General features: G+C 41.5%; 1 pseudogene across 1 annotated transcript; it reads right to left on the bottom strand.

Moving 5' to 3' along the window:
* Positions 1-2,209: 2,209 nt before the first annotated feature.
* LOC309978840 (large ribosomal subunit protein uL22-like) lies at positions 2,210-19,178 on the bottom strand (annotated as a pseudogene). Its single transcript has 5 exons — positions 19,002-19,178; positions 16,117-16,202; positions 15,510-15,596; positions 7,260-7,420; positions 2,210-2,902 (listed from the first exon to the last, which is right to left on the bottom strand). The product of its transcript is annotated as a large ribosomal subunit protein uL22-like (transcript).
* Positions 19,179-19,474: the final 296 nt, after the last annotated feature.

Raw genomic sequence — 19,474 nt, 5'->3', positions numbered from 1 at the left:
TTGCAAATACAGCAATAGAAGGACATATTAGACATATGTCTAATATAAAGACGTACACACTGTGTGTCTCACCACTTAGCGTTAGTGATTTAGAGCTGAAAGTAGCAGAGGGGAAGCAGCTGCTGCTTTTCATCACTACGTGAGGAGCTCTGCTTTCTCATACAAACGGTCACTTTTACAGTCGTCGGAGGCTAGGGAACAAGTCTTAAAAGCGGGCCCGTGTAGGAGACAATGATTAACTTACAGTCTTCAAAGCATTAGGCAGAGGATCACGCATAGTAGCGAATTAAAATATATTCTATGTTTTATATATAAATATACAGAAACCTAAGCAGAGTGTGTTGTACACACAACCTAAGATTTGACACGGGGACAGATTGGCTTCTGTTTCATTTTTTCGGACCCCACCTGTTCTAAGCAACTGAGAATCTACCGTCTGCTGAGGATAGGCTATGTCCATGACAAAGCCTTAAAGCATGTTGTCCGTATAGCACTGCTGTTAAGGAACGCATTGTTGCAGTCTGATTTGGGGCAAAGAATGATGATTTCGTAGATGGTAATAGCCATGCCCGCTCCCATCCATTCCAAACCTTTCTGATGCAAGAGCCCAAGCCTGGGATTAAGGAATATCCCTTGATCTTTGTCGTATGATTTCCTTTTCTTATGATCTTGGGTCACTTTATGACCTTTCTGCTTTGGTTAATTTCTTTCTTTTTTTTTTTTTAAGAAGATGTTGGGGGTAGGAGTTTTAGTAATTTATTTATTTATTTTTGCTGTGTTGGGTTTTCGTTTCTGTGCGAGGGCTTTCTCTAGTTGGGGCGAGCAGGGGCCACTCTTCATCGCGGTGCGCGGGCCTCTCACTATCACGGCCTCTTGTTGCGGAGCACAGGCTCCGGACGCGCAGGCTCAGTAGCTGTGGCTCATGGGCCTAGTTGCTCCGTGGCATGTGGGATCCTCCCAGACCAGGGCTCGAACCCGTGTCCCCTGCATTAGCAGGCAGATTCTCAACCACTGTGCCACCAGGGAAGCCCCTAATTTCTTTTTTAAAAAAATTTTTATTGAAATATAGTTGATTTACAATGTTGTGTTACTTGCAGATATACAGCAAAGTGATTCAGATATATCGATATATACATATATAGATATATCTAGATAGTTAGATAGATATACATACCCACACACAGTGAAGATTCTTTTCCATTATAGGTTATTACAAGATATTGAGTATTTCCCTGTGCTACACGGTAGGTCCTTGTTGGTTATCTATCTTATATATAGTAGTGTGTGTGTGTTCATCCCAAGCTCCTAGTTTATTCCTCCCCCGCCTTCCCCTTCGGTAACCGTAAGTTTATTTTCTCCGTCTGTGAGTCTATTTCTGTTTTGTAATTAAGTTTATTTGTATCATTTTTTTAAGTTTCCACATATAAATGATATCCCATGACATTCGTCTCTCGCATGTACCTGCTTCCTTTGAAAGGCGTTGGCTTTTGAGTCATGTGTATCAGCAATTCGAAATTTATACACCAGTTGAAGGAAGGAAATCTACATAGACTCAACCGTGTTTGTTCAAAAGGGATATTCGACCCACGTTAGGGAAAAGTGAAACATAAAGAGCTGGTTATTGGAGGTTTAACCACTGGACTGCACTCCAGCTTTGACAAGGCACAAAGTTGGAAAGATTTCACTACCCCTAGTTCAGGTTTAATTCAGTTTAAAGCACTATTAGACGGTTGTCGTATTAACGAGGTCCTAACTGCACACCTGTCCTTAAAAGTAGATTTTTTTTGCCTAGGGAAAAGCTGGAACACGACTGAGCCTTGTTGGCTGCTTGCTGGTGGGTGTTAGTTGCAAGATGCTCACGCGATGTCCTCCTTACATCCGTAGCTTCCCATTGGCCGCAAAGCTCTGCCCACCTGTCGACACTGGGAGAAGGTTGGTGTCCGTCCGCCATGATGCCTCCACGTGTCCCTTTGGCCAGTTGCTCCCACCAAGGTAAGCCCATCCGCGAATGGCATCAGGTACGTGACTCCAGTTTTCTTTGCATTCAATACTGGTCTTTTCATAAAATGCAGACTACTCTTTCAAGGACGCGAAGGTAAGATACAGCTACAATTGGATTTCCTGTCTATGCATCCACCCTCCCTGTCTTGCGAAATTTCCCCAAATCTTTGTTCCTCTCTGTAGATGCTCATAGCCCTGAGGTGTTGATATGTCTGTTTTGCACATGTATTATTTTCCTTCAGGTGTAAAGCAGGGTTTCTGAGCTACAACACCATTGGTATTTGAGGCTGGATAATCTTTTTTTTTTCCTGCTTTTTCTTTTATTTGTATTTATTTATTTACTTATTTTGCAGCATTTATTCCCAGGGCCGTAAGTTTTCGTTTCTTCGGTTTCTTCTGGGGTATCTTTTTCTTCTCTGCAACCTCCTCTTCTGGTTGAGGGACAATCTCTTCTTTTTCAGTAAGGATCATCTCAGTGTGTCAGGGAGAGCTCACGTGCGGGTTGATCCGACCATGAGCTCTGTAATTCCTGAGCCGTATCGCGGGGGATTTGTCCACCTGGATGTGCTCGTTGACCAGAGAATCTACATCTCAGACCTTAAGTTCAGCGTTACACTTTGTATTTGTGAGCACGTGCAGTGAAGATTCAGCACTCTTTTTGGGCCACCGACCCTGCATCCAGCCCCACTGGACACACCAGCCAACTCCAGCATTGTGCCGACGGAATGGTACCCATCGCTTCTGTAAGGTGACATCCTTCAGATACTTGGTGGCTTTCGGATATGCCTACCCTTAATGGCCCGGGCAGTTTCATGCGTGTTCTTAAAGTGAACACGAAGTTTTGAACCTCTTGATTTGCGTGATCTTGTAGGGTTTTCCGGGTCAAGTGAATAGCAACCCACTTTTAGAGGTCACTTCAGGCTGCTTACCGGAAAAGCGAGGCTGGATGACTCTTTGCTGTGGTGGGGAATGGGTACACTCCAGGACGTTGGGCAGCTTCCCTGGTCTCTTCCCCTGACACCAGTAGCGTCCTCAGTTGTGACAGACATGGCCCAATGTTCCTGGCGTGGGGGAGCAAAACTGCCCCTGTTACAACCCCTGTTGTAGACAGTTAATGGTACAACCCGTCACCTCTTCAACAGACCACAAGTGTCCTGGTGTTAAGAACTGTGTCTTATTTAGCTATGCATAGACCCAGGGCTAGAGCATAACCTGGCTTACCATTAGGTCCTCGGTCTTTATACATTAAATTGCCTGAATCCGGAGAGTAAAAATTCCTTGAAAGAGAAACGTTTTATCTGTCATCGTTCTCTTATTTCAAAAGGCGATGGTTTCTAGAGACAAGATCATAGATTTCATAGATTCGACCACGGGCATGAAATTGGGCGTCCACGTCAATCTTACCATCATATATAAAGACATACAGCCTCAACCTCTCAGAGGGAGACGTGGCATGCAATTTTTCTTCCCTAACTCAAGATTTGGGAGTGGAAGAGACCAATTATCACCAAAGAGATTTACTTTCATGTTGAAAGCAGTCCATTTCCCCCCTTTTCCTTGTATAAACAGCCCATGGTGTTTGTCTCTTCTGATAAGTGGGGGTCTATAAGCGTCTTATCAGCACTTGACCGTTTCCCCTTAGCCCTTGCCTACGTTAATCAGCACGAGCAGGAAATCGTCCTCATAAACTCACGTCCCAGGCTGCTCTTAAAAAAATCTTTGCGTGGCGGTATCTGAAAAGAGAAGTCATCTCAAGCTGTTCACGGCTTCAGTTTGCCTTAGGACAGGTGTCAGTGTCTGCTTCACATCGTGCCTGTAGGATCACACAGTCAGGCAGGGTCCTGTTGACGTGCAGATGGGGAAACGGAGAAGCTGATGAGGGGCAGGTTGGGATAACGGCCCCCGAAGCTTCAGGAACAGTCAAGGCCTATAGCCGGCAGCAGACACAGGGCTGGCTGCGTCTGAAGGCTGCACGTGGCTGCAGTGTTATGAGCAAGTGAAAACGCTGTACAGAGGGACCCAAGCAAATGAGGTTTCGTTGTCCTTGGCAAACGCTTGGGTTCGATTCTAAGTACCATGAACGGTGATGGACCCAGTTGAAATAAGGGAGGGGCTCCATCAGATGTATGCTTTAGGAGTAGCGGGGGGGGGGGGGGTGAGTTATGCTCCAGTGGAAGCAGAGAGAACAGCAGGAAGGCTGATCACGGGGCGAGGTGAAACATAGGGCGGGGGCGGGGTGTGGGTTTCATTTTGGAAGTAGGGTCAAAGGTACTGGCTGATGGATGAGATGCACAGGGTCTGGGGAAAGAGGAATCCATTATGACCCTTTCACTGTGGCTTAGACAACACCACGGGATCATTTGCAGAAATGGTAAAAATGGACTGGGAGGCAGGCAGTTTTGTAGGATGAGAACCAAACGTTCTGTTTGGAACATGTCCAGTTGGACATGTCTGTTGATACAGAAATTGAGACAGTGCCAACATCTGGAGCTTTTCATAGATGTTGTGGTTACGAGTGTCTGTGTGTGTGTGTGTGTGTGTGTGTGTGTGTGGTATTTTTTTTTTTTTTGATGTGGGCCATTTTTTAAAGTCTTCATTGAATTTGTTACAATATTGTTTCTGTTTTCTGTTGTGGTTTTTTGGCCCCGAGGCATGTGGAATCTTAGCTCCCCGACCAGGGATCCAACCTGCACCCCCTGCATTGGAAGGCAAAGTCCCAACCCCTGGACCGCCAGGGAAGTCCCTATAAACTTGTTGAGAAGAGCACGTGGCTCGTGAATAAGTCCCTTCGGTGTCTTGTGTCATAAAGGGAATTTGAAGCACGATCCAAATATCCATTGAGAGAGAAATGAATAAGTAGGCATCTGGTATACCTAACGCAGAGGAATTGCATGTGTCCCTTAAAAGGAAAGGCATAAATCATTCTGTGGTGATGTGTAATCATGGCACAACATATATTAGGTGCAAAAATAGCATGAATGATAAGCATGGAGTCATTTCTGGATTAAGGTTTTCCAGAACCAACCGAGATTTATTTTAAGGAGTTGCTCACTTGATCGTCTGGACCGCAAATGTGAAACCGGAAGGGCCGACCGGCAGGCTGGAGACTCGGGCAGAATTTCTGTGTCACCGGCTTGAGGCAGAATTCCTTTTTCTCCAGGCTTTCTCAGGATTTTTTTTTGCTCGTAAGGCCTTCAGAGATCGGATGGTGCCCTTGCACACGATCAAGGGTCATCTCCCTTAAAGTCAACTGAATATAGATGTGAGGTACGTCTACAAAATACCTTTAGAGCAACATGTAGATGACGGTATGACCAAATGCCTGGGCACCGTAGCCTAGCCAAGTTCACACATAAAATCGACTGTCAGAATTCTGTGTATATTAAAACAAAAACGGACGTGTTGTCTGTAGATCTGTGTACGTATATAAAGGAAATGAATAGAATGGTACGTAGCCAACTTTTTAACTGATGGAGGGATTTGTCTCTGGGATTGAATTGGGTTGAGAGGAGATAAAAAATGTGTAACAAAACGAGTGTGACGCTGAGGATGTTTCACTGGAGGAGATAGGTCACTGCTACAGGAAGAAAAATTGTAAATTGTGTCCTCACTGTAAGTAAAACATATAATTTTTATATAACCCAAAAGATATAAAACAAACAACAACAAAAAAACTAGATCATTTATCAAGAAATTAAGTTGCAGACAGAATTGGAAACCTGAAGAAGTTTTGCAAAGACATTCACACCTAAGGTGGGAAGGTGGGCTAGGTCCCCCAATTTTTGTTAATCACCCTCAACCTAAGGAGATCAGGTCAAACTTTACGTTTTGAATAACTTCATCAGCTTTCTTGCTCGCTAGTCTTAAAATACATTTTAAGTTAAATAATAATGTCAGTTACTGTATTTGCCACCCTGTTTTTGAGAGAAATTCACAATGAATAACAAGGGACTCAAAATGGTTGTTTCCATAGACTCTAATTCCGGTCCTAGGACTTTATCCTTAGAAATGTGTCCAAGAGGCAAGTTATTACAGGAGAGGGTTCACAGCATTTTGAATTTTTGAGCTGCTAAAAATAATCTAAATGCCCAATTTTAAATAAATCAAAAGAAGGTTGCATGACGTGATTTTTTTTCTCTTTGCTTTTTCTTTCTTTTTTAATTGAAGCATGATATAATTTTTAAGTGAAAAAATCTGGTACAAAGCATTTTATGTCCCAATTATGTAAATATGTACAAATATCTAGCCCCAGTGAGATTGAAGAAAATTGAAGGGATAGAAAGTGAGATTGATTATGAAAGATAAATGAATTTAAAAGAAGACTGAAAAAATACCTACATTCTCGTATAAACTAGACATGAAAATCCTCTCTCTTGTTTCCACGTTTCTTTCCTCTAGTGCCGATGGGTTAGATTTGCCTCTGTCCACGAGCGTGATAAATTCCAGGAGGCTGGATGGGGCATAGCAGGGGAGAGTCCACAGGTTGGGTTATCTGTTCTTCAAGGTTGTGTGTTGTCAGCCACTATGACTTTTATTCTAAAAGTGACAAATCCTGGACTCCGCCAAGAGTTCTGGTCTCCTCTCTGCTTCTTTGGAAGCTCCGAAGCAAGAGTGAGGCCGTCTAATTATTGGAAGATCGTTGCTTTCTACATTCTTGAACACCGGTGGGTACACAGTTTCTAGGGCTGGAGAGTCTAGAGGTGGAGACTGCACAATCATAGGCTAGCCGGGTTGGATGTTCTTGGTAATTTTTATTTTCTTAACTGAGGTCTAGTTGATTTACAGTGCTGTGTTAACTTCTGCTGTACAGCAAAGGGATTTAGTTATACTTACATATACCATCTTTTTAAATATTCTTTTCCATGATGGTTTATCACAGGATATCGAATGTAGTTCCCTGTGCTGTACAGTAGGACCTTGTTGTTGATCCATTCTGTGTATACTAGTTTGCATCCGCTAACCCCAAACTCCCAGCCCTTCCCTCCCCCACCCCGTCTGGCCCACCACAAGTCCGTTCTCTATGTCTGTGAGTCTGTTTCAGTTTTATAAATAAGTTCATTTGTGTCGTATTTTAGATTCCACGTATAAGTGATATCATATGATGTTTGTGCTTCTCTGTCTGACTTACTTAGTATGATCATCTCTAGGTCCATCCATGTGGCTGCAAATGGCATGATTTCATCCCTTTTCAGGGCTGAGTAGTATTCCATTGTATAGATGTACCAGCTCTTCCTTATGCAAGAGATGTGCTTTCTTACTAATTTTTCTTCTCCCAAAGAGGCTGCTTTCAGCCTCTGTGTGGTCCAGAGCTTCTGTGCCCTGGGAAGGGCGTGCTTTCTCTCTCTCGCTCTGGCCACGTGCTCGTTTTCCTCTTTGACCTCCGAGCTGGAAAGCATACTTGGATTTAGTGTCCCTGCACCTTTTGGAGGAGAGGATGTGGAGAAGCACATCCTGCCAAGCATCTGTCCATCCACCTGCATCTGCTCTTGCTCCAGTATAGATAATGAGTGATCCGTGCGTGTGAGATAGAAGGGGGGCTTAAGAAGTATCAGAGAGAGTCTTAACAAGAGGCTGCAGGGCAACTGGAGGTGGGATAAATGTAGGGTTTCAAATAATTGCGAAATTAGAGGGTTCGAAGGAACAGACTCGTTTATTCTGAGGAGATAGGTGCTTGGATCTTAACTCCACTTCCTACACAAAAGTAAATACTAGATGGCTTAAACATCTATATCTATCCATTATCTTTCTGTCTATCCATCATCTGTGTTATCTATCGACCTCTGTTATCCATCATCTATCTGTATCTACTTATCATCTGTCTATTATCTATCTGTATCTCTACCCATCATGTATCATCTATCTATAAAAGTAAATACTAGATTACATAAATGTCTGTACCTAGTTATCCATCATCTATCTGTTTCTATCCATTTTTGATATTATCTTTCATCTATCTATATCTATTATGTATCTTTATATCTATTATCTATCATCTGTTTAGCATCTGTCTATATCTGTCATCCATCTTTGTCCATCTCTCTGTCATCTATCTATTTAATATATTAAAAAATCACAATAAATTTTAAGTTTTTGAAAAACAAATTCGATTTTGCAGAGTATCAGCTAGGAAAATCCATTTGAATATCAGGTTGGAATACATAAAAATTAAACCTTTATCATGGGGAAAAAAGGGCATTATGAACAGAGTGAAATGGTAGAATAAAGATTTGGAGATGTGTTTTCCAAAAGCATAATTAAAAGCTGCTAAGTAAGGGTAATTAACTAATTAAATTATGATCTACTTATATCCTTTGGGACATTGTGAATCCTTTTAGGAGGCTAAGGGAGGTCTCTCGGGACTGGAAAAATGTATAAAAGTTACTGTGATGATATAGAGGAGTATTATATATTCACACGGTGGTCGTATAGCACGGTGGGGACAGACTCAACCTTTTCGCTGCAATGTTCAAGTCTCCCTCAGGCTATGTATCAACGCTGTGGTCCTGGGCAACTTCCTTCATCCATGTTTGCCTCTGTATCCTCATAAAAATAGCTCGACTTCAAAATAACCCTATTTCACCTAAGAGGGTAGGAGCAAAAAATGAGACGTGTTGGCCTCTGTGTCTGGACCAGGGTAATCATTCCATCGGGGGGAAGGTCCCCCCACTCAGGCAGATACGCAGAGCAAAGTCCAGGAGAGAAAGTCATGAAACGATGTCTGGTGATTCCCTCCTAGGACTGGATCGATCTCTCTACCCATCTATCTGTGTCCATACACACTCACTGTGGATAAAGCATCTTTGAAAGGTTTTATGAGAAACTAAGATAAGAATCTGGGTCACAGGAGCAGGCTCACCTAGGAATAGTCCTGGGAAAGGGTTCACCTCCTTTAAAGCATTTAGATGGTGCCGCCCAAGGTAAAAATGCTGTCACAGAGAAAGCGTGGTATGTGAAAACATAATTAACACTATGAGTGTTGAACTTTCAATTCTTCAAGCAGTTTTAATGCTTGCTGTGCTGTTTGAAGTATTCTTTATTATCAGATGTGTGCTTGTCCTAGAATTGCTAAGAAATGAGGAAAAGATGACTGGGAACTTTCTTCGGGGCAATTTAATTATAAAAGAGATGAATCCTCAAAGATTGTGTCACTGTGAGAGGCTCTTATACAACAGGGGAAAGAAAAGCCATCATACCTTTAAAGGAGACTGATTTGAAGTCTTGGCTCTTATTCAGATGTTCACAGTCTGTCTTGTACAAGAACAGTTGTTTTGACATAAATAGATGGGGCTTTGAAGAAGTAAATTTTGTTATAAACCACCAAAAGGGAAACATCATCCCATTTAAAAAGAAAGCATGTCCCAATCTTCAGGGGACCTCAGTTTATTTTTACTTACCCTTTAAAGATCATATATTGTTTTGCAAGAACGCTTTGCAAAAACAGAAACCAGAAGTGACTTGAAATATTCATTTTTACGAAATGTATTGTGGTTGGTTTATAAGACTTCATAGCACTTGGCAGTGATACGTCAGAGTAATGACATTTAAAAATACTTGAACAGAAAGAGATTGCACTATTAAGCAACTTGGTAAAGAGCTTTTAGTACTGTTATTGATATGACAAAGGAAACCCAATGCAGTGGTTTAATTGGACTCTGTACAGTCAAACAAAATAATCCACAAGAGTAAAATCGCAGTATTGGAAATCATTTTGTAATTCATTTTGCAAATTATTTGTTTTGTAAAATAAAGCCAAACATTTGTGTAATCAAATCCTACAAAATGGGTTAATATCAGATTGATTCTGGGAACTCCCTGGCACAAGACTCTGCTCACACTGCCAAGGGCCCAGGTTCAATCCCTGGTCGGGGAATTAAGGTCCCACAAGCCACGCAGCTTGGTGAAAAAAAAAAAATCAGATTCATTCTAATCTGAATACTATTATTATTATTATTATTATTATTATTATTATTATTGTGTGGCACGCGGGCCTCTCACCGTTGCGCCCCCTCCCGCCGCGGAGCACAGGCCCCGGACGTGCGGGCCCAGCGGCCAGGGCCCACGGGCCCAGCCGCTTCGCGGCATGTGGAATCTTCCCGGACCGGGGCACGAACCCGCGCCCCCTGGATTGGCAGGCGGACTCCCAACCACTGCGCCCCCAGGGAAGCCCTGAATACTATTTTAAAGGGAAAATATTACCATGATGTTCCATGTAGGTATTTGTAAATGTAAAAAGAGCTTCCAAAGCCGCTGTTCCAATGGTAAGGTAGGTTGTGCAAACAGATAAGGCAGATATGCAAACAGCACAAACCAGGGATAAACCAGTACGTCCTTACAGGTATTTTATAGTGTGATTCTAGTTTTTTTTTTTAAAAAAAAAAAACAGGACTTCCCTGGTGGCGCAGTGGTTGAGAGTCCGCCTGCCGAGGCAGGGGACACGGGTTCGTGCCCCGGTCCGGGAAGATCCCACATGCCGCGGAGCGGCTGGGCCCGTGAGCCATGGCCGCTGCGCCTGCGCGTCCGGAGCCTGTGCTCTGCAACGGGAGAGGCCACAACAGTGAGAGGCCCGCGTACCACAAAAAAAAAAAAAAACCAAAAAAACATAATTTGCCAAAGTCCTATGATAATCTTATTACACTTGAATACCAAAAAGAAAATGGAAGTTACCCCAAAGAACGTTTCTGCATTCAGTACTTCCATCCAGGTTGTCCCTTCTGTGGCAAAGAACGGCGCACATCCTACCAAAACCGTTTCTTCTTCCCTAGTACACCTAACTTCCTTGTGCTTCACTTTATTGTGCTTCACAGATATTGCCTTTTTTTTTTTTTTAATCTCAAATTCAAGGTTTGGGGCAACTCTAATTGAGCAAATGTCTTGGCACCATTTTCCAAAAGGCATTTTGCTCACTTTGTGTCTTACTTTGGGTCATAGGTTGGTAATTCTCACATCTCAGACTTTTTTATTATTTGTGTATCTGTGATGGTGATCTTTGATCAGTGATCTGTGATATCATCTTGCAGAAAGGTTATGGCTCAGATCACGACTCACTGAAGGCTCTGAGGATGGTTTGAATTTTTCAGCAAGAATGTCTTCTTTAGTTAAGGTATATGCATTGTCTTCGGCTTAATGTTATTGCACACTCAACAGACGACAGTCTAGTGTATACATAACTGTTATATGCAGTAGGAAAGCAAAACATTCCTGTAACTCTCTCTGTTGTAATTTTGGCTTTATTGCATCTCCAAGGTGTATGCCTGTAGTAGGCGACCGGCTGGGTGGGGCTGCTGGACCCCAGCCATAACTATGTAGTTGAAAATAACAAAGTTGTTAGTAGCCTGGATCCCTGCATGATTCCGTGGAGCAGAGTCAGCAACCAGCCTGGAAAATGAGAGACAAGCTTTTCTGTTAGAGCTTCCGCCTTTTTAGGTTTTCATATTACAGCGTTATAACTCTTTGGCTGAATACTGCATCCTGAGTGATTTATGCTACCATGTCTTTTTCTTCATGGAAAGTCTAGTCATATTGTTCTGATATTCAACGATGCAATTTTGAAGGCATTTTTACTTCTAGTATATTTTTGGATGGGAAAATATGTAACTTCATTAGTTTCCTAAAATTTTTCTTAGGATCATGTTTGAAAGCTGAAGCTGTCCTTCTGAAGCCTTGCTGGAAGCAGATAAAATAACGTTCAGGTTTTCTCATGCTTGCTTATATATGTGTGCAAGGATAGTCCCTTAATTTTTTTTTTTCTTTTAAATTAGAAGTTCAAGAAGTTCATGCTTCATTGTGGAGTGACAGTGAAATACTTGGAAGATAACCAAACTGAAATCAGAGAACCCTTTTGACTCCTAGCTCTGAAGGCTTGGGGCTAATTAACATCTTCCATTTGTAGTTTTTATATATGGAATAAAATGTCAAAATATTAAAAATTCTGGAACAAGTGCACAAAATAGTGAACTCGCTCCTTATCAGCTTGGGGTCTTCAGCTCCTTCAACATAACATAAAGAAGTTTTGATTTTTATCTCCACAGAAAGTAAAGTCGGTTAAGTGACATTTTATTCCCACCTTAACTATAGTTTTTGTTTGGGGTTTTTTTTTTTTTTCTTAATAAGAGTTATCTTTTCCCCCCCAAAAGGTAGCTTTGAACAACTCTGTTCTATTTTGATGGGGTGGAATTTACGATTTAAAAACAAATTATTTAATTGAAGTATAGCTGATTTACAACGTTGTGTTAATTTATGCTGTACAGCAAAGTGATTCTATTATATATACATATGTATATTCTTTTCCCGTTATGGTTTATCACAGGATATTGATCACAGGATATTGAATATAGTTCCCTGTGCTATACAGTAGGGCCTTGTTGTTTATCCCTTCTCTATATATTAGTTTGCATCTGCTAACCCCAAACTCCCAATCCATCCCTCCCCCACCCCCCTCCCCCTTGGCAACCACAAGTCAGTTCTCTGTCTGTGACTCTTCTTCTGTTTTGTAGATAAGTTCATTTGTGTCATATTTTAGATTCTACATATAAGTGATATATGGTATTTGTATTTCTCTGACTTCACGTAGTATGATGATCTCTAGGTCTATCCACATTGCTGCAAAAGGCATCATTTCATTCTTTTTTATGACTGAGTAGTATTCCATTGTATATATGTACATCTTCTTTATCCATTTGTCTGTTGATGGACACTTAGGTTGTTTCCATGTCTTGGCTATTGTAAATAGTGCTGCTATGAACACTGGGGTACATGTATCTTTTTGAATGATAGTTTTTGTCTGGATATATGCCCAGGAGTGGGATTGCTGGGTCAAATGGTAGTACTATTTTTAGTTTTTGAGGAACCTCCATACTGTTCTCCATAGTGGCCGTACCAATTTAACATTCCCACCAGCAGTGCAGGAAGGTTCCCTTTTCTCTACGCCCTCTCCAGAGTTTTCAACCGGTAAGTTTTTAAGTGCAGTGAGGAAGAAATAGAAAACTGTGTTGGAAAATTATTTTAAACCAAATTATTACGGCTTTACTTTTTACCAGAAACTAGGAAATAACGTATTTTTTAGTATGAAGACTATAGAGGTATTTATGCTGAATTTTTCACTTTAAGTAAGATACGTATGGATTTCTATCTACTGGTTTTCTTTTATTTCTTATCACGTGGCTTTCCTTTGAGAGAAGCATTTTATTCCCAACACAAACTTGAACATGGCTACTTCTGATCTGCATTTTGAATAAATGTTTCTGATCACAAAGGTGGGACAGTTTGAATCGTCATACTTGCCTATTTCAATTTTCATGCACGTCCAATCCCATACATTGCAGATATGAAATCTGTATGAATAGTTGTTGATCAGTGATGTATATATTTTACATAAATGGTTTGATAATTTCAATTTATTGAGCATTAAAAATAAAATGTATTCTACATCAAAATACAAAGTAGTATTCATCACATCCTAAAAATAAATGCGCTATGTGCACTGACTGATTTAAACTTGTGACCACAGACAAGTTATTCGTTCTGAACATTTGAAGACGTTCTTCCTGTTTTTTCTGTAGGAGTTCAATCAACTAATTACTCTCTCTATCTTCTACTGGGAGCATCAGGTTTCTTGCTTTCATGATATTATATCGGCTTCTCCATTTACAGTTATGTTGTGTTTTTCTTCAGTCAGTACTTGCTTTGCTGTGGACTTTTAATGAATTTGATATTGAAGCTCATCCTATAAAATTTTTTTTCTAAATATAGACAGTTCATAAACATTTTACATACATATTTTATAAAATGTTATGCTGTATCTGAAAATGTCAGAGTATGTAATCGTACTAGTTTCAAAACTTTTTTCACAATTATTTTTTAGAACACCAAACCATGCCCCTACGAAAGTACTAGTCTACTGAGGTAGGGGAAGGTTGTCACGGGAGATGGGAAATACCGAATGCTCTATATTGACCAGGCATTTTGATGTATATGCAGCAGGAATGGAAAAGGAGGGAGTTTCATGCATGCCTGTATATTTCTCCTTTTCCCATAGGCTTATAAAGGAGATGGCTTTTTTGTTGGATGAACGTACATAGTGCTGCATGGTAATTCTTTCTGTTTCTGACTAAAATGCTAGTACTTTTAAATCCAACAAACATGTTAAGAACCACCTCAGAGCCATCTGTGTTCATGTTAGCAGAAATCACCTACAGGTTTGCTTCTCTAGAATTCAAAGCATAGCAAATATAAAATATCTCGCTCCATGAAGTGTAAGATGAATTCCCAGCCGCTCTCTGGGTACAAAGTTTACTGGGCAAGTCTGGGCAGATGGATTCGTGCCAACACAAAGAATAATCATAGAAACAGGTATAAAGAATAATCATAGAAATAGGTATAAAGATGTTTGCAAACCAGCAGCATGAGCTTCCCAAAATTAGGGCCGGTTTTCCACCGGCAACCACCAAACGTGATGCATGTATCTTTCAAGTGTGGGACACATTGGTCTACCATCTTTCACGCCTCCGTCCCATAACATTCAAAATGCATCGGGCATGAAAGATACACAGAGCTTGGAACAGTAATAAGGGATCCAAGTTTGTTTCTTCCTGAAGGTTTTCTATCTTCGGACATCCGACCACCTCTGACAGCGTATGTTTGTGGTAAACTAGGTTCAGGACTTAGGATGGTAGCCTGCAGGAAACTGGGATGTGGAAAATTTATTTTTACTCTGTAGAGCAGAGGCCTGACCTCACATTCACTGACCTCGCAGAGGCAGGCCACCCCACCTAGAAAGCGCGTGTTGACCATTTACTCTGAGGAATCAGAATTACATATACTATATAGACTCATAGTACAGAATTGTAATCTTTTACCCAAAAAATCTCTGTATGTCCCATGTACAGACTAGACAGCGAGAGGATTGAACATTCCTAACCAAGAAAGGAAGAAGCCATCGTTACCAAGTCTGAGCTCGTACTGCTGCCACAGGACAGACCAGTAAATGGGGGGTGAGGTCCTGGGGCAAGGAATAGCAACTTTATTTGGAAAGCCAGCAGACCGAGAAGATGGCAGGCTAACGTCCCAGAGAACCATCGTGCCCAAGTCAGAATTCAGGCTTCTTTTATACTAAAAAGGGGGCGGGGGGTGTGGTTGGTTCTCGCAGACGTCTTTGTGTGGGAGTCCTTTGTTCTTGCATCTGTCCAGGTAGGTCAGGTCTTGATGTTCCTGTAAACCTCCAACAAGACGAATGTTATTCTCTGTTCTGCAACTTTTTATCTCTATAGGAGTGGAAAAGTGTTACACCCTTAAAGGTCAGAGCCTTGAGAATGGGCTCTCCTGTATATTTCAGGCTCTAGGCAACATTTTTAACTTGAAGCTAAAGCAATAGACCAGCGGTCGCCAACTGTTTTGGCACCAGGGACCGGTTTCATGGAAGACAGTTTTTCTGCAGACCGGAGTTGGGGCTGACGGTCAAATAGTCATGCGAGCAATGGGGAGTGGCGGATGACGCTTGAAGCTTCGCTCACTTGCCCACCACTCGCTTCCTGCAGTGTGGCCCTGTTCCTAACAGGCTGCGGACCAGTAACCGTCGGCGACCTGGGGTCTGGGAACCCCTGCAATAGGATACAAAGGTTAAAGTTAAAAACAGATCCAAAATGGAGTCAGCTTTGTTCTTATGTACTACAGTATCATTTTCCTGAAGATTCTGTCTTTGTTTAAAAATTTTTATTGGAGTATTGTTGATTTGCAATGTTGTGTTCGTTTCAGGTGTACAGCAAAGCGAATCAGTTATACGTACACATATATCCACTCTTTTTTAGATCTTTTCCCATCTAGGTTGTCAGGGTATTGAGTAGAGTTCCCTGTGCTCTACAGTAGGTCGTTATTCGTTATCTATTCTATATACAGTACTGTGTATGTGTCAGTCCCAGTCTTCCAGTTTATCACTTCCCCCATGTTTCCCCTTGGGTAACCATAAGTTTGGTTTTGATACCTGTGAAGACTTGACTGTGGGGGAGATGAGATTGGTTTTAGGAAGAATGCTTTTGCTCTAATGCTGAAAACACCCCAGACCAACTATAGCAAGTTAAGTAATCTCTATCCAGGGCCCTATGTAAACAGGAAGGTGCATACTTAATGCAGAGTGAGGGTTCTCTGTCAGCTGCCTTACAAATATACTGCATTTCACGTTCTCGAACATTGTCTGCACTTGTTGTAACCTGGGAACGTTGAGAAAGTCTCAAAGCTGGTAATCACTACACTAAGATTTTAAGCCTGGGTGAAACGATCCTCAAAACGCATGATTCTAAGCTTAAAAGCATCAGGGAACAAAATACTGGTCCACCTTCTCCCTGAGATTCCAAGGACTGAGGAAGCCTTGAGTGTCTGTGAACTCCATGTCACCCAAACAATTTAAGGAAGAATTGCCATGACTTCGATGAAGAGAAGTTTGAATCAGGGATTTGTAGAGTGACACAAAGAAATGAGAAAACATATCTCAAATAAAAAGAAAACTATTCAGGGTTAATTTACAGGGTTCTCTGTAATTAGCCTCTTATTTTTGTGTTCAGTATAAACTAAACCAGTAATAATCCAGGTTGTGATGAACACTTCCAATATAAAAGGATAGAAGTTACTTGTGCAGGTCATACTGACCTTATACAAGCATGAGTACATAGAATAACCACTTGTGGGACTTCCCTGGTGGCGCAGTGGTTAAGAATCCGCCTGCCAATGCAGGGGACACGGGTTTGAGCCCTGATCTGGGAAGATCCCGCATGCTGTGGAGCAACTAAGCCCGTGCACCACAACTACTGAGCCCACATGCTGCAACTACTGAAGCCTGCGTGCCTAGAGCCCGTGCTCCACAACAAGAGAAGCCACTGCAATGAGAAGCCCGCCCGCTGCAACTAGAGAAAGCCCGTGTGCAGCAACGAAGACCCAACGCGGCCAAAACTAAGTAAAAATAAATAAATTTGTAAAGAAAGGCGTCAATGAAGTCATCTATGGTTTTATTTCCATTTACATTTTATCGTTTCATTTACTTTAAATCTTTGGATTTTATCAGCAAAATCTATTTTAATTCATAACTTAAAATAATGGATCAACCTTACGTAGTTTACAAAATAAGACACTACTGGTTGAATTACTCCTTCATGAAAGAAGCTTTGTTACTAAACTGTAATATTAGAGTTTAAGCTTAAATATTCTCTCTAAAATTTTGCCTTCAGTTACAAGGTCTCCCATACATTAAACTGACAGATCCTTTCAATCCAGCAACAACTGTTGTTTTCCTTGCCCCAGTGAAAAATAAACTGCAGGAGATTCCTGGATTAACCAGAGAGATTGGGTCCATGTGCATATAGTTGTCTCCAACTGCAAACTCTCTGGTCATTACATGTGTTATATGATTGAGTGTAGTTGCCAGATAATTTCCTAGGATGTAATTTGTGTTTCTGCATTGACTTAAAGACTGAAATATTGGGGCTTCCCTGGTGGCGCAGCGGCTGAGAGTCCGCCTGCCGAGGCAGGGGACGCGGGTTCGTGCCCCGGTCCGGGAAGATCCCACATGCCACGGAGCGGCTGGGCCCGTGAGCCATGGCCGCTGAGCCTGCGCGTCCGGAGCCTGTGCTCCGCAGTGGGAGAGGCCACAGCGGTGAGAGGCCCGCGTACCGCAAAAAAAAAAAAAAAAAAAAAAGACTGAAATATTAAAGACTCATAAATTAATGAAGTCCTCCTCAGATAACTGTATCAGAATCAAGTACTGAGGTTGAACCTCTCTGCTGGACAAACAGGCTCATTTGGCAGGCACAGAGTGAGAATGCCGTGTGGCTTTCACTACATTTAAAATTTTTCATTTGACCTCAGGGTAAAAAGAAAAAATAGATACACTCTACTACAAATGATTTGACAAAAGCCATTGGAGCAAATGACCCTTGCTTTTTGCTTCATGTGATTTTTTTTAGTTTATTTTATTCAACTATAGTTGATTTACAATGTTGTGTTAATTTCTGCTGTACAGCAAAGTGATTCAGTTATACATGTTTGTACATTCTTTTTCATATTCTTTTCCATTATGGTTTATCACAGGGTATTGAATAGAGTTCCCTCTGGTAGACAGTAGGACCTTGTTGTTGATCCATCGTACATATACTAGTTTGCATCTGTTAATCCCAAACTCCTAATCCTTTCCTCCCCCACCCCCTCCCCCTTTACAACCACAAGTCTGTTCTCTTTGTCTGTAAGTCTGCTGCTGTTTTGTAAATAAGTTCATTTATATCATTTTTAGACTCCACATATAAGCGATATCATATGGTATTTGTATTCCTCTGTCTTACTTCACTCACTATGATCATCTCTAGGTCCATCCATGTTGTTGCAAATGACATTATCTCATTCTTTTTCATGGCTGAGTAATACTCCATTGTATGTATGTACCATATCTTCTTTATCCATTCATCTACTGATGGACACCTAGGTTGCTTCCATGCCTTGGCTATTATGAATAGTGCTGCTATGAGCGTTGGGGTGCATGTATCTTTTTGAATGATAGTGTTGTCTGGATATATGCCCAGTAGTGGGATTGCTGGATCATATGGTAGCTCTATTTTTAGTTTTCTGAGGAACCTCCGTACTGTTCTCCATAGTGGCTGCACTGATGTCCATTCCCACCAACAGTGCAGGAGGGCTCCCTCCTTGGTGTGACTTTCTATTCCCTGAATTCTTTCTCTTTTAGTCCGTGCTCCTTGCTTTGTTTCTTTCCTTCTGCTCCATTTGTCAGTATCTCCACGTAGTATCTTCCATTTGCCTCACAAGATCAACAGTCATAGCAACTGCAAACAATGACAACACCAAAGTTCCCAAATCTACAGACATTTCAGGTGACGTTCACTCTGCCCTCACCTCCTTCTCCACCATCTGCCTCTATTCCTTGTTTCAGTCCTGTAGTTTGCACACCTCCTTGTTAGGGATCATTCTTTGTGAGGCCTCTGCTATCAGGGAGCGACGTCTGTCCTCACTTTTTCTGTCGTTTCCCTTTTCTCCTGGCTTTCGTCCTCTTGAGAGACTGTAGTGAACACGTGCCAGCCTGTTTTCCTCGTGTATTTACCCGATTTCTTTGTAATTGAACCCTCTTGCTTCCGTGCTCCCTTATTTCTCCTGAAGATTTGGGGTAGATCCAGTTCCTCCTGAATCATGACGTTTGTCTTCTCTTGCCTGCGCCCCCAATATTCTTTTCTAATGCCGTGCATTCAACTCCCTTTTCTAAAAGCCACTCCCAGACTTCTGTCTTCATTTCAGAGCTTCCTGAAAATGCACATTGCTTTCCAAAAGGTTAAACATTGTCATGTCTCTTTGGATATCTGATAGCATCTCAAACTGGAAAAGTCAGTGGTGATTTTATGAGCTTTTTAAAAGTTAGAGTTGATTATTATAACTCTATGTATTATATATTGTAACAGTTTCAGGTGTACAGCATATTTTATAGATTATA

The sequence above is a fragment of the Leucopleurus acutus genome, assembly GCF_964270905.1.
Source record: "Leucopleurus acutus genome assembly, chromosome: Y".
Lineage (NCBI taxonomy): Eukaryota > Metazoa > Chordata > Mammalia > Artiodactyla > Delphinidae > Leucopleurus > Leucopleurus acutus.
Note: the sequence above shows the minus strand (reverse complement) of the source record. Positions and strands in the feature narration are given on the sequence as shown.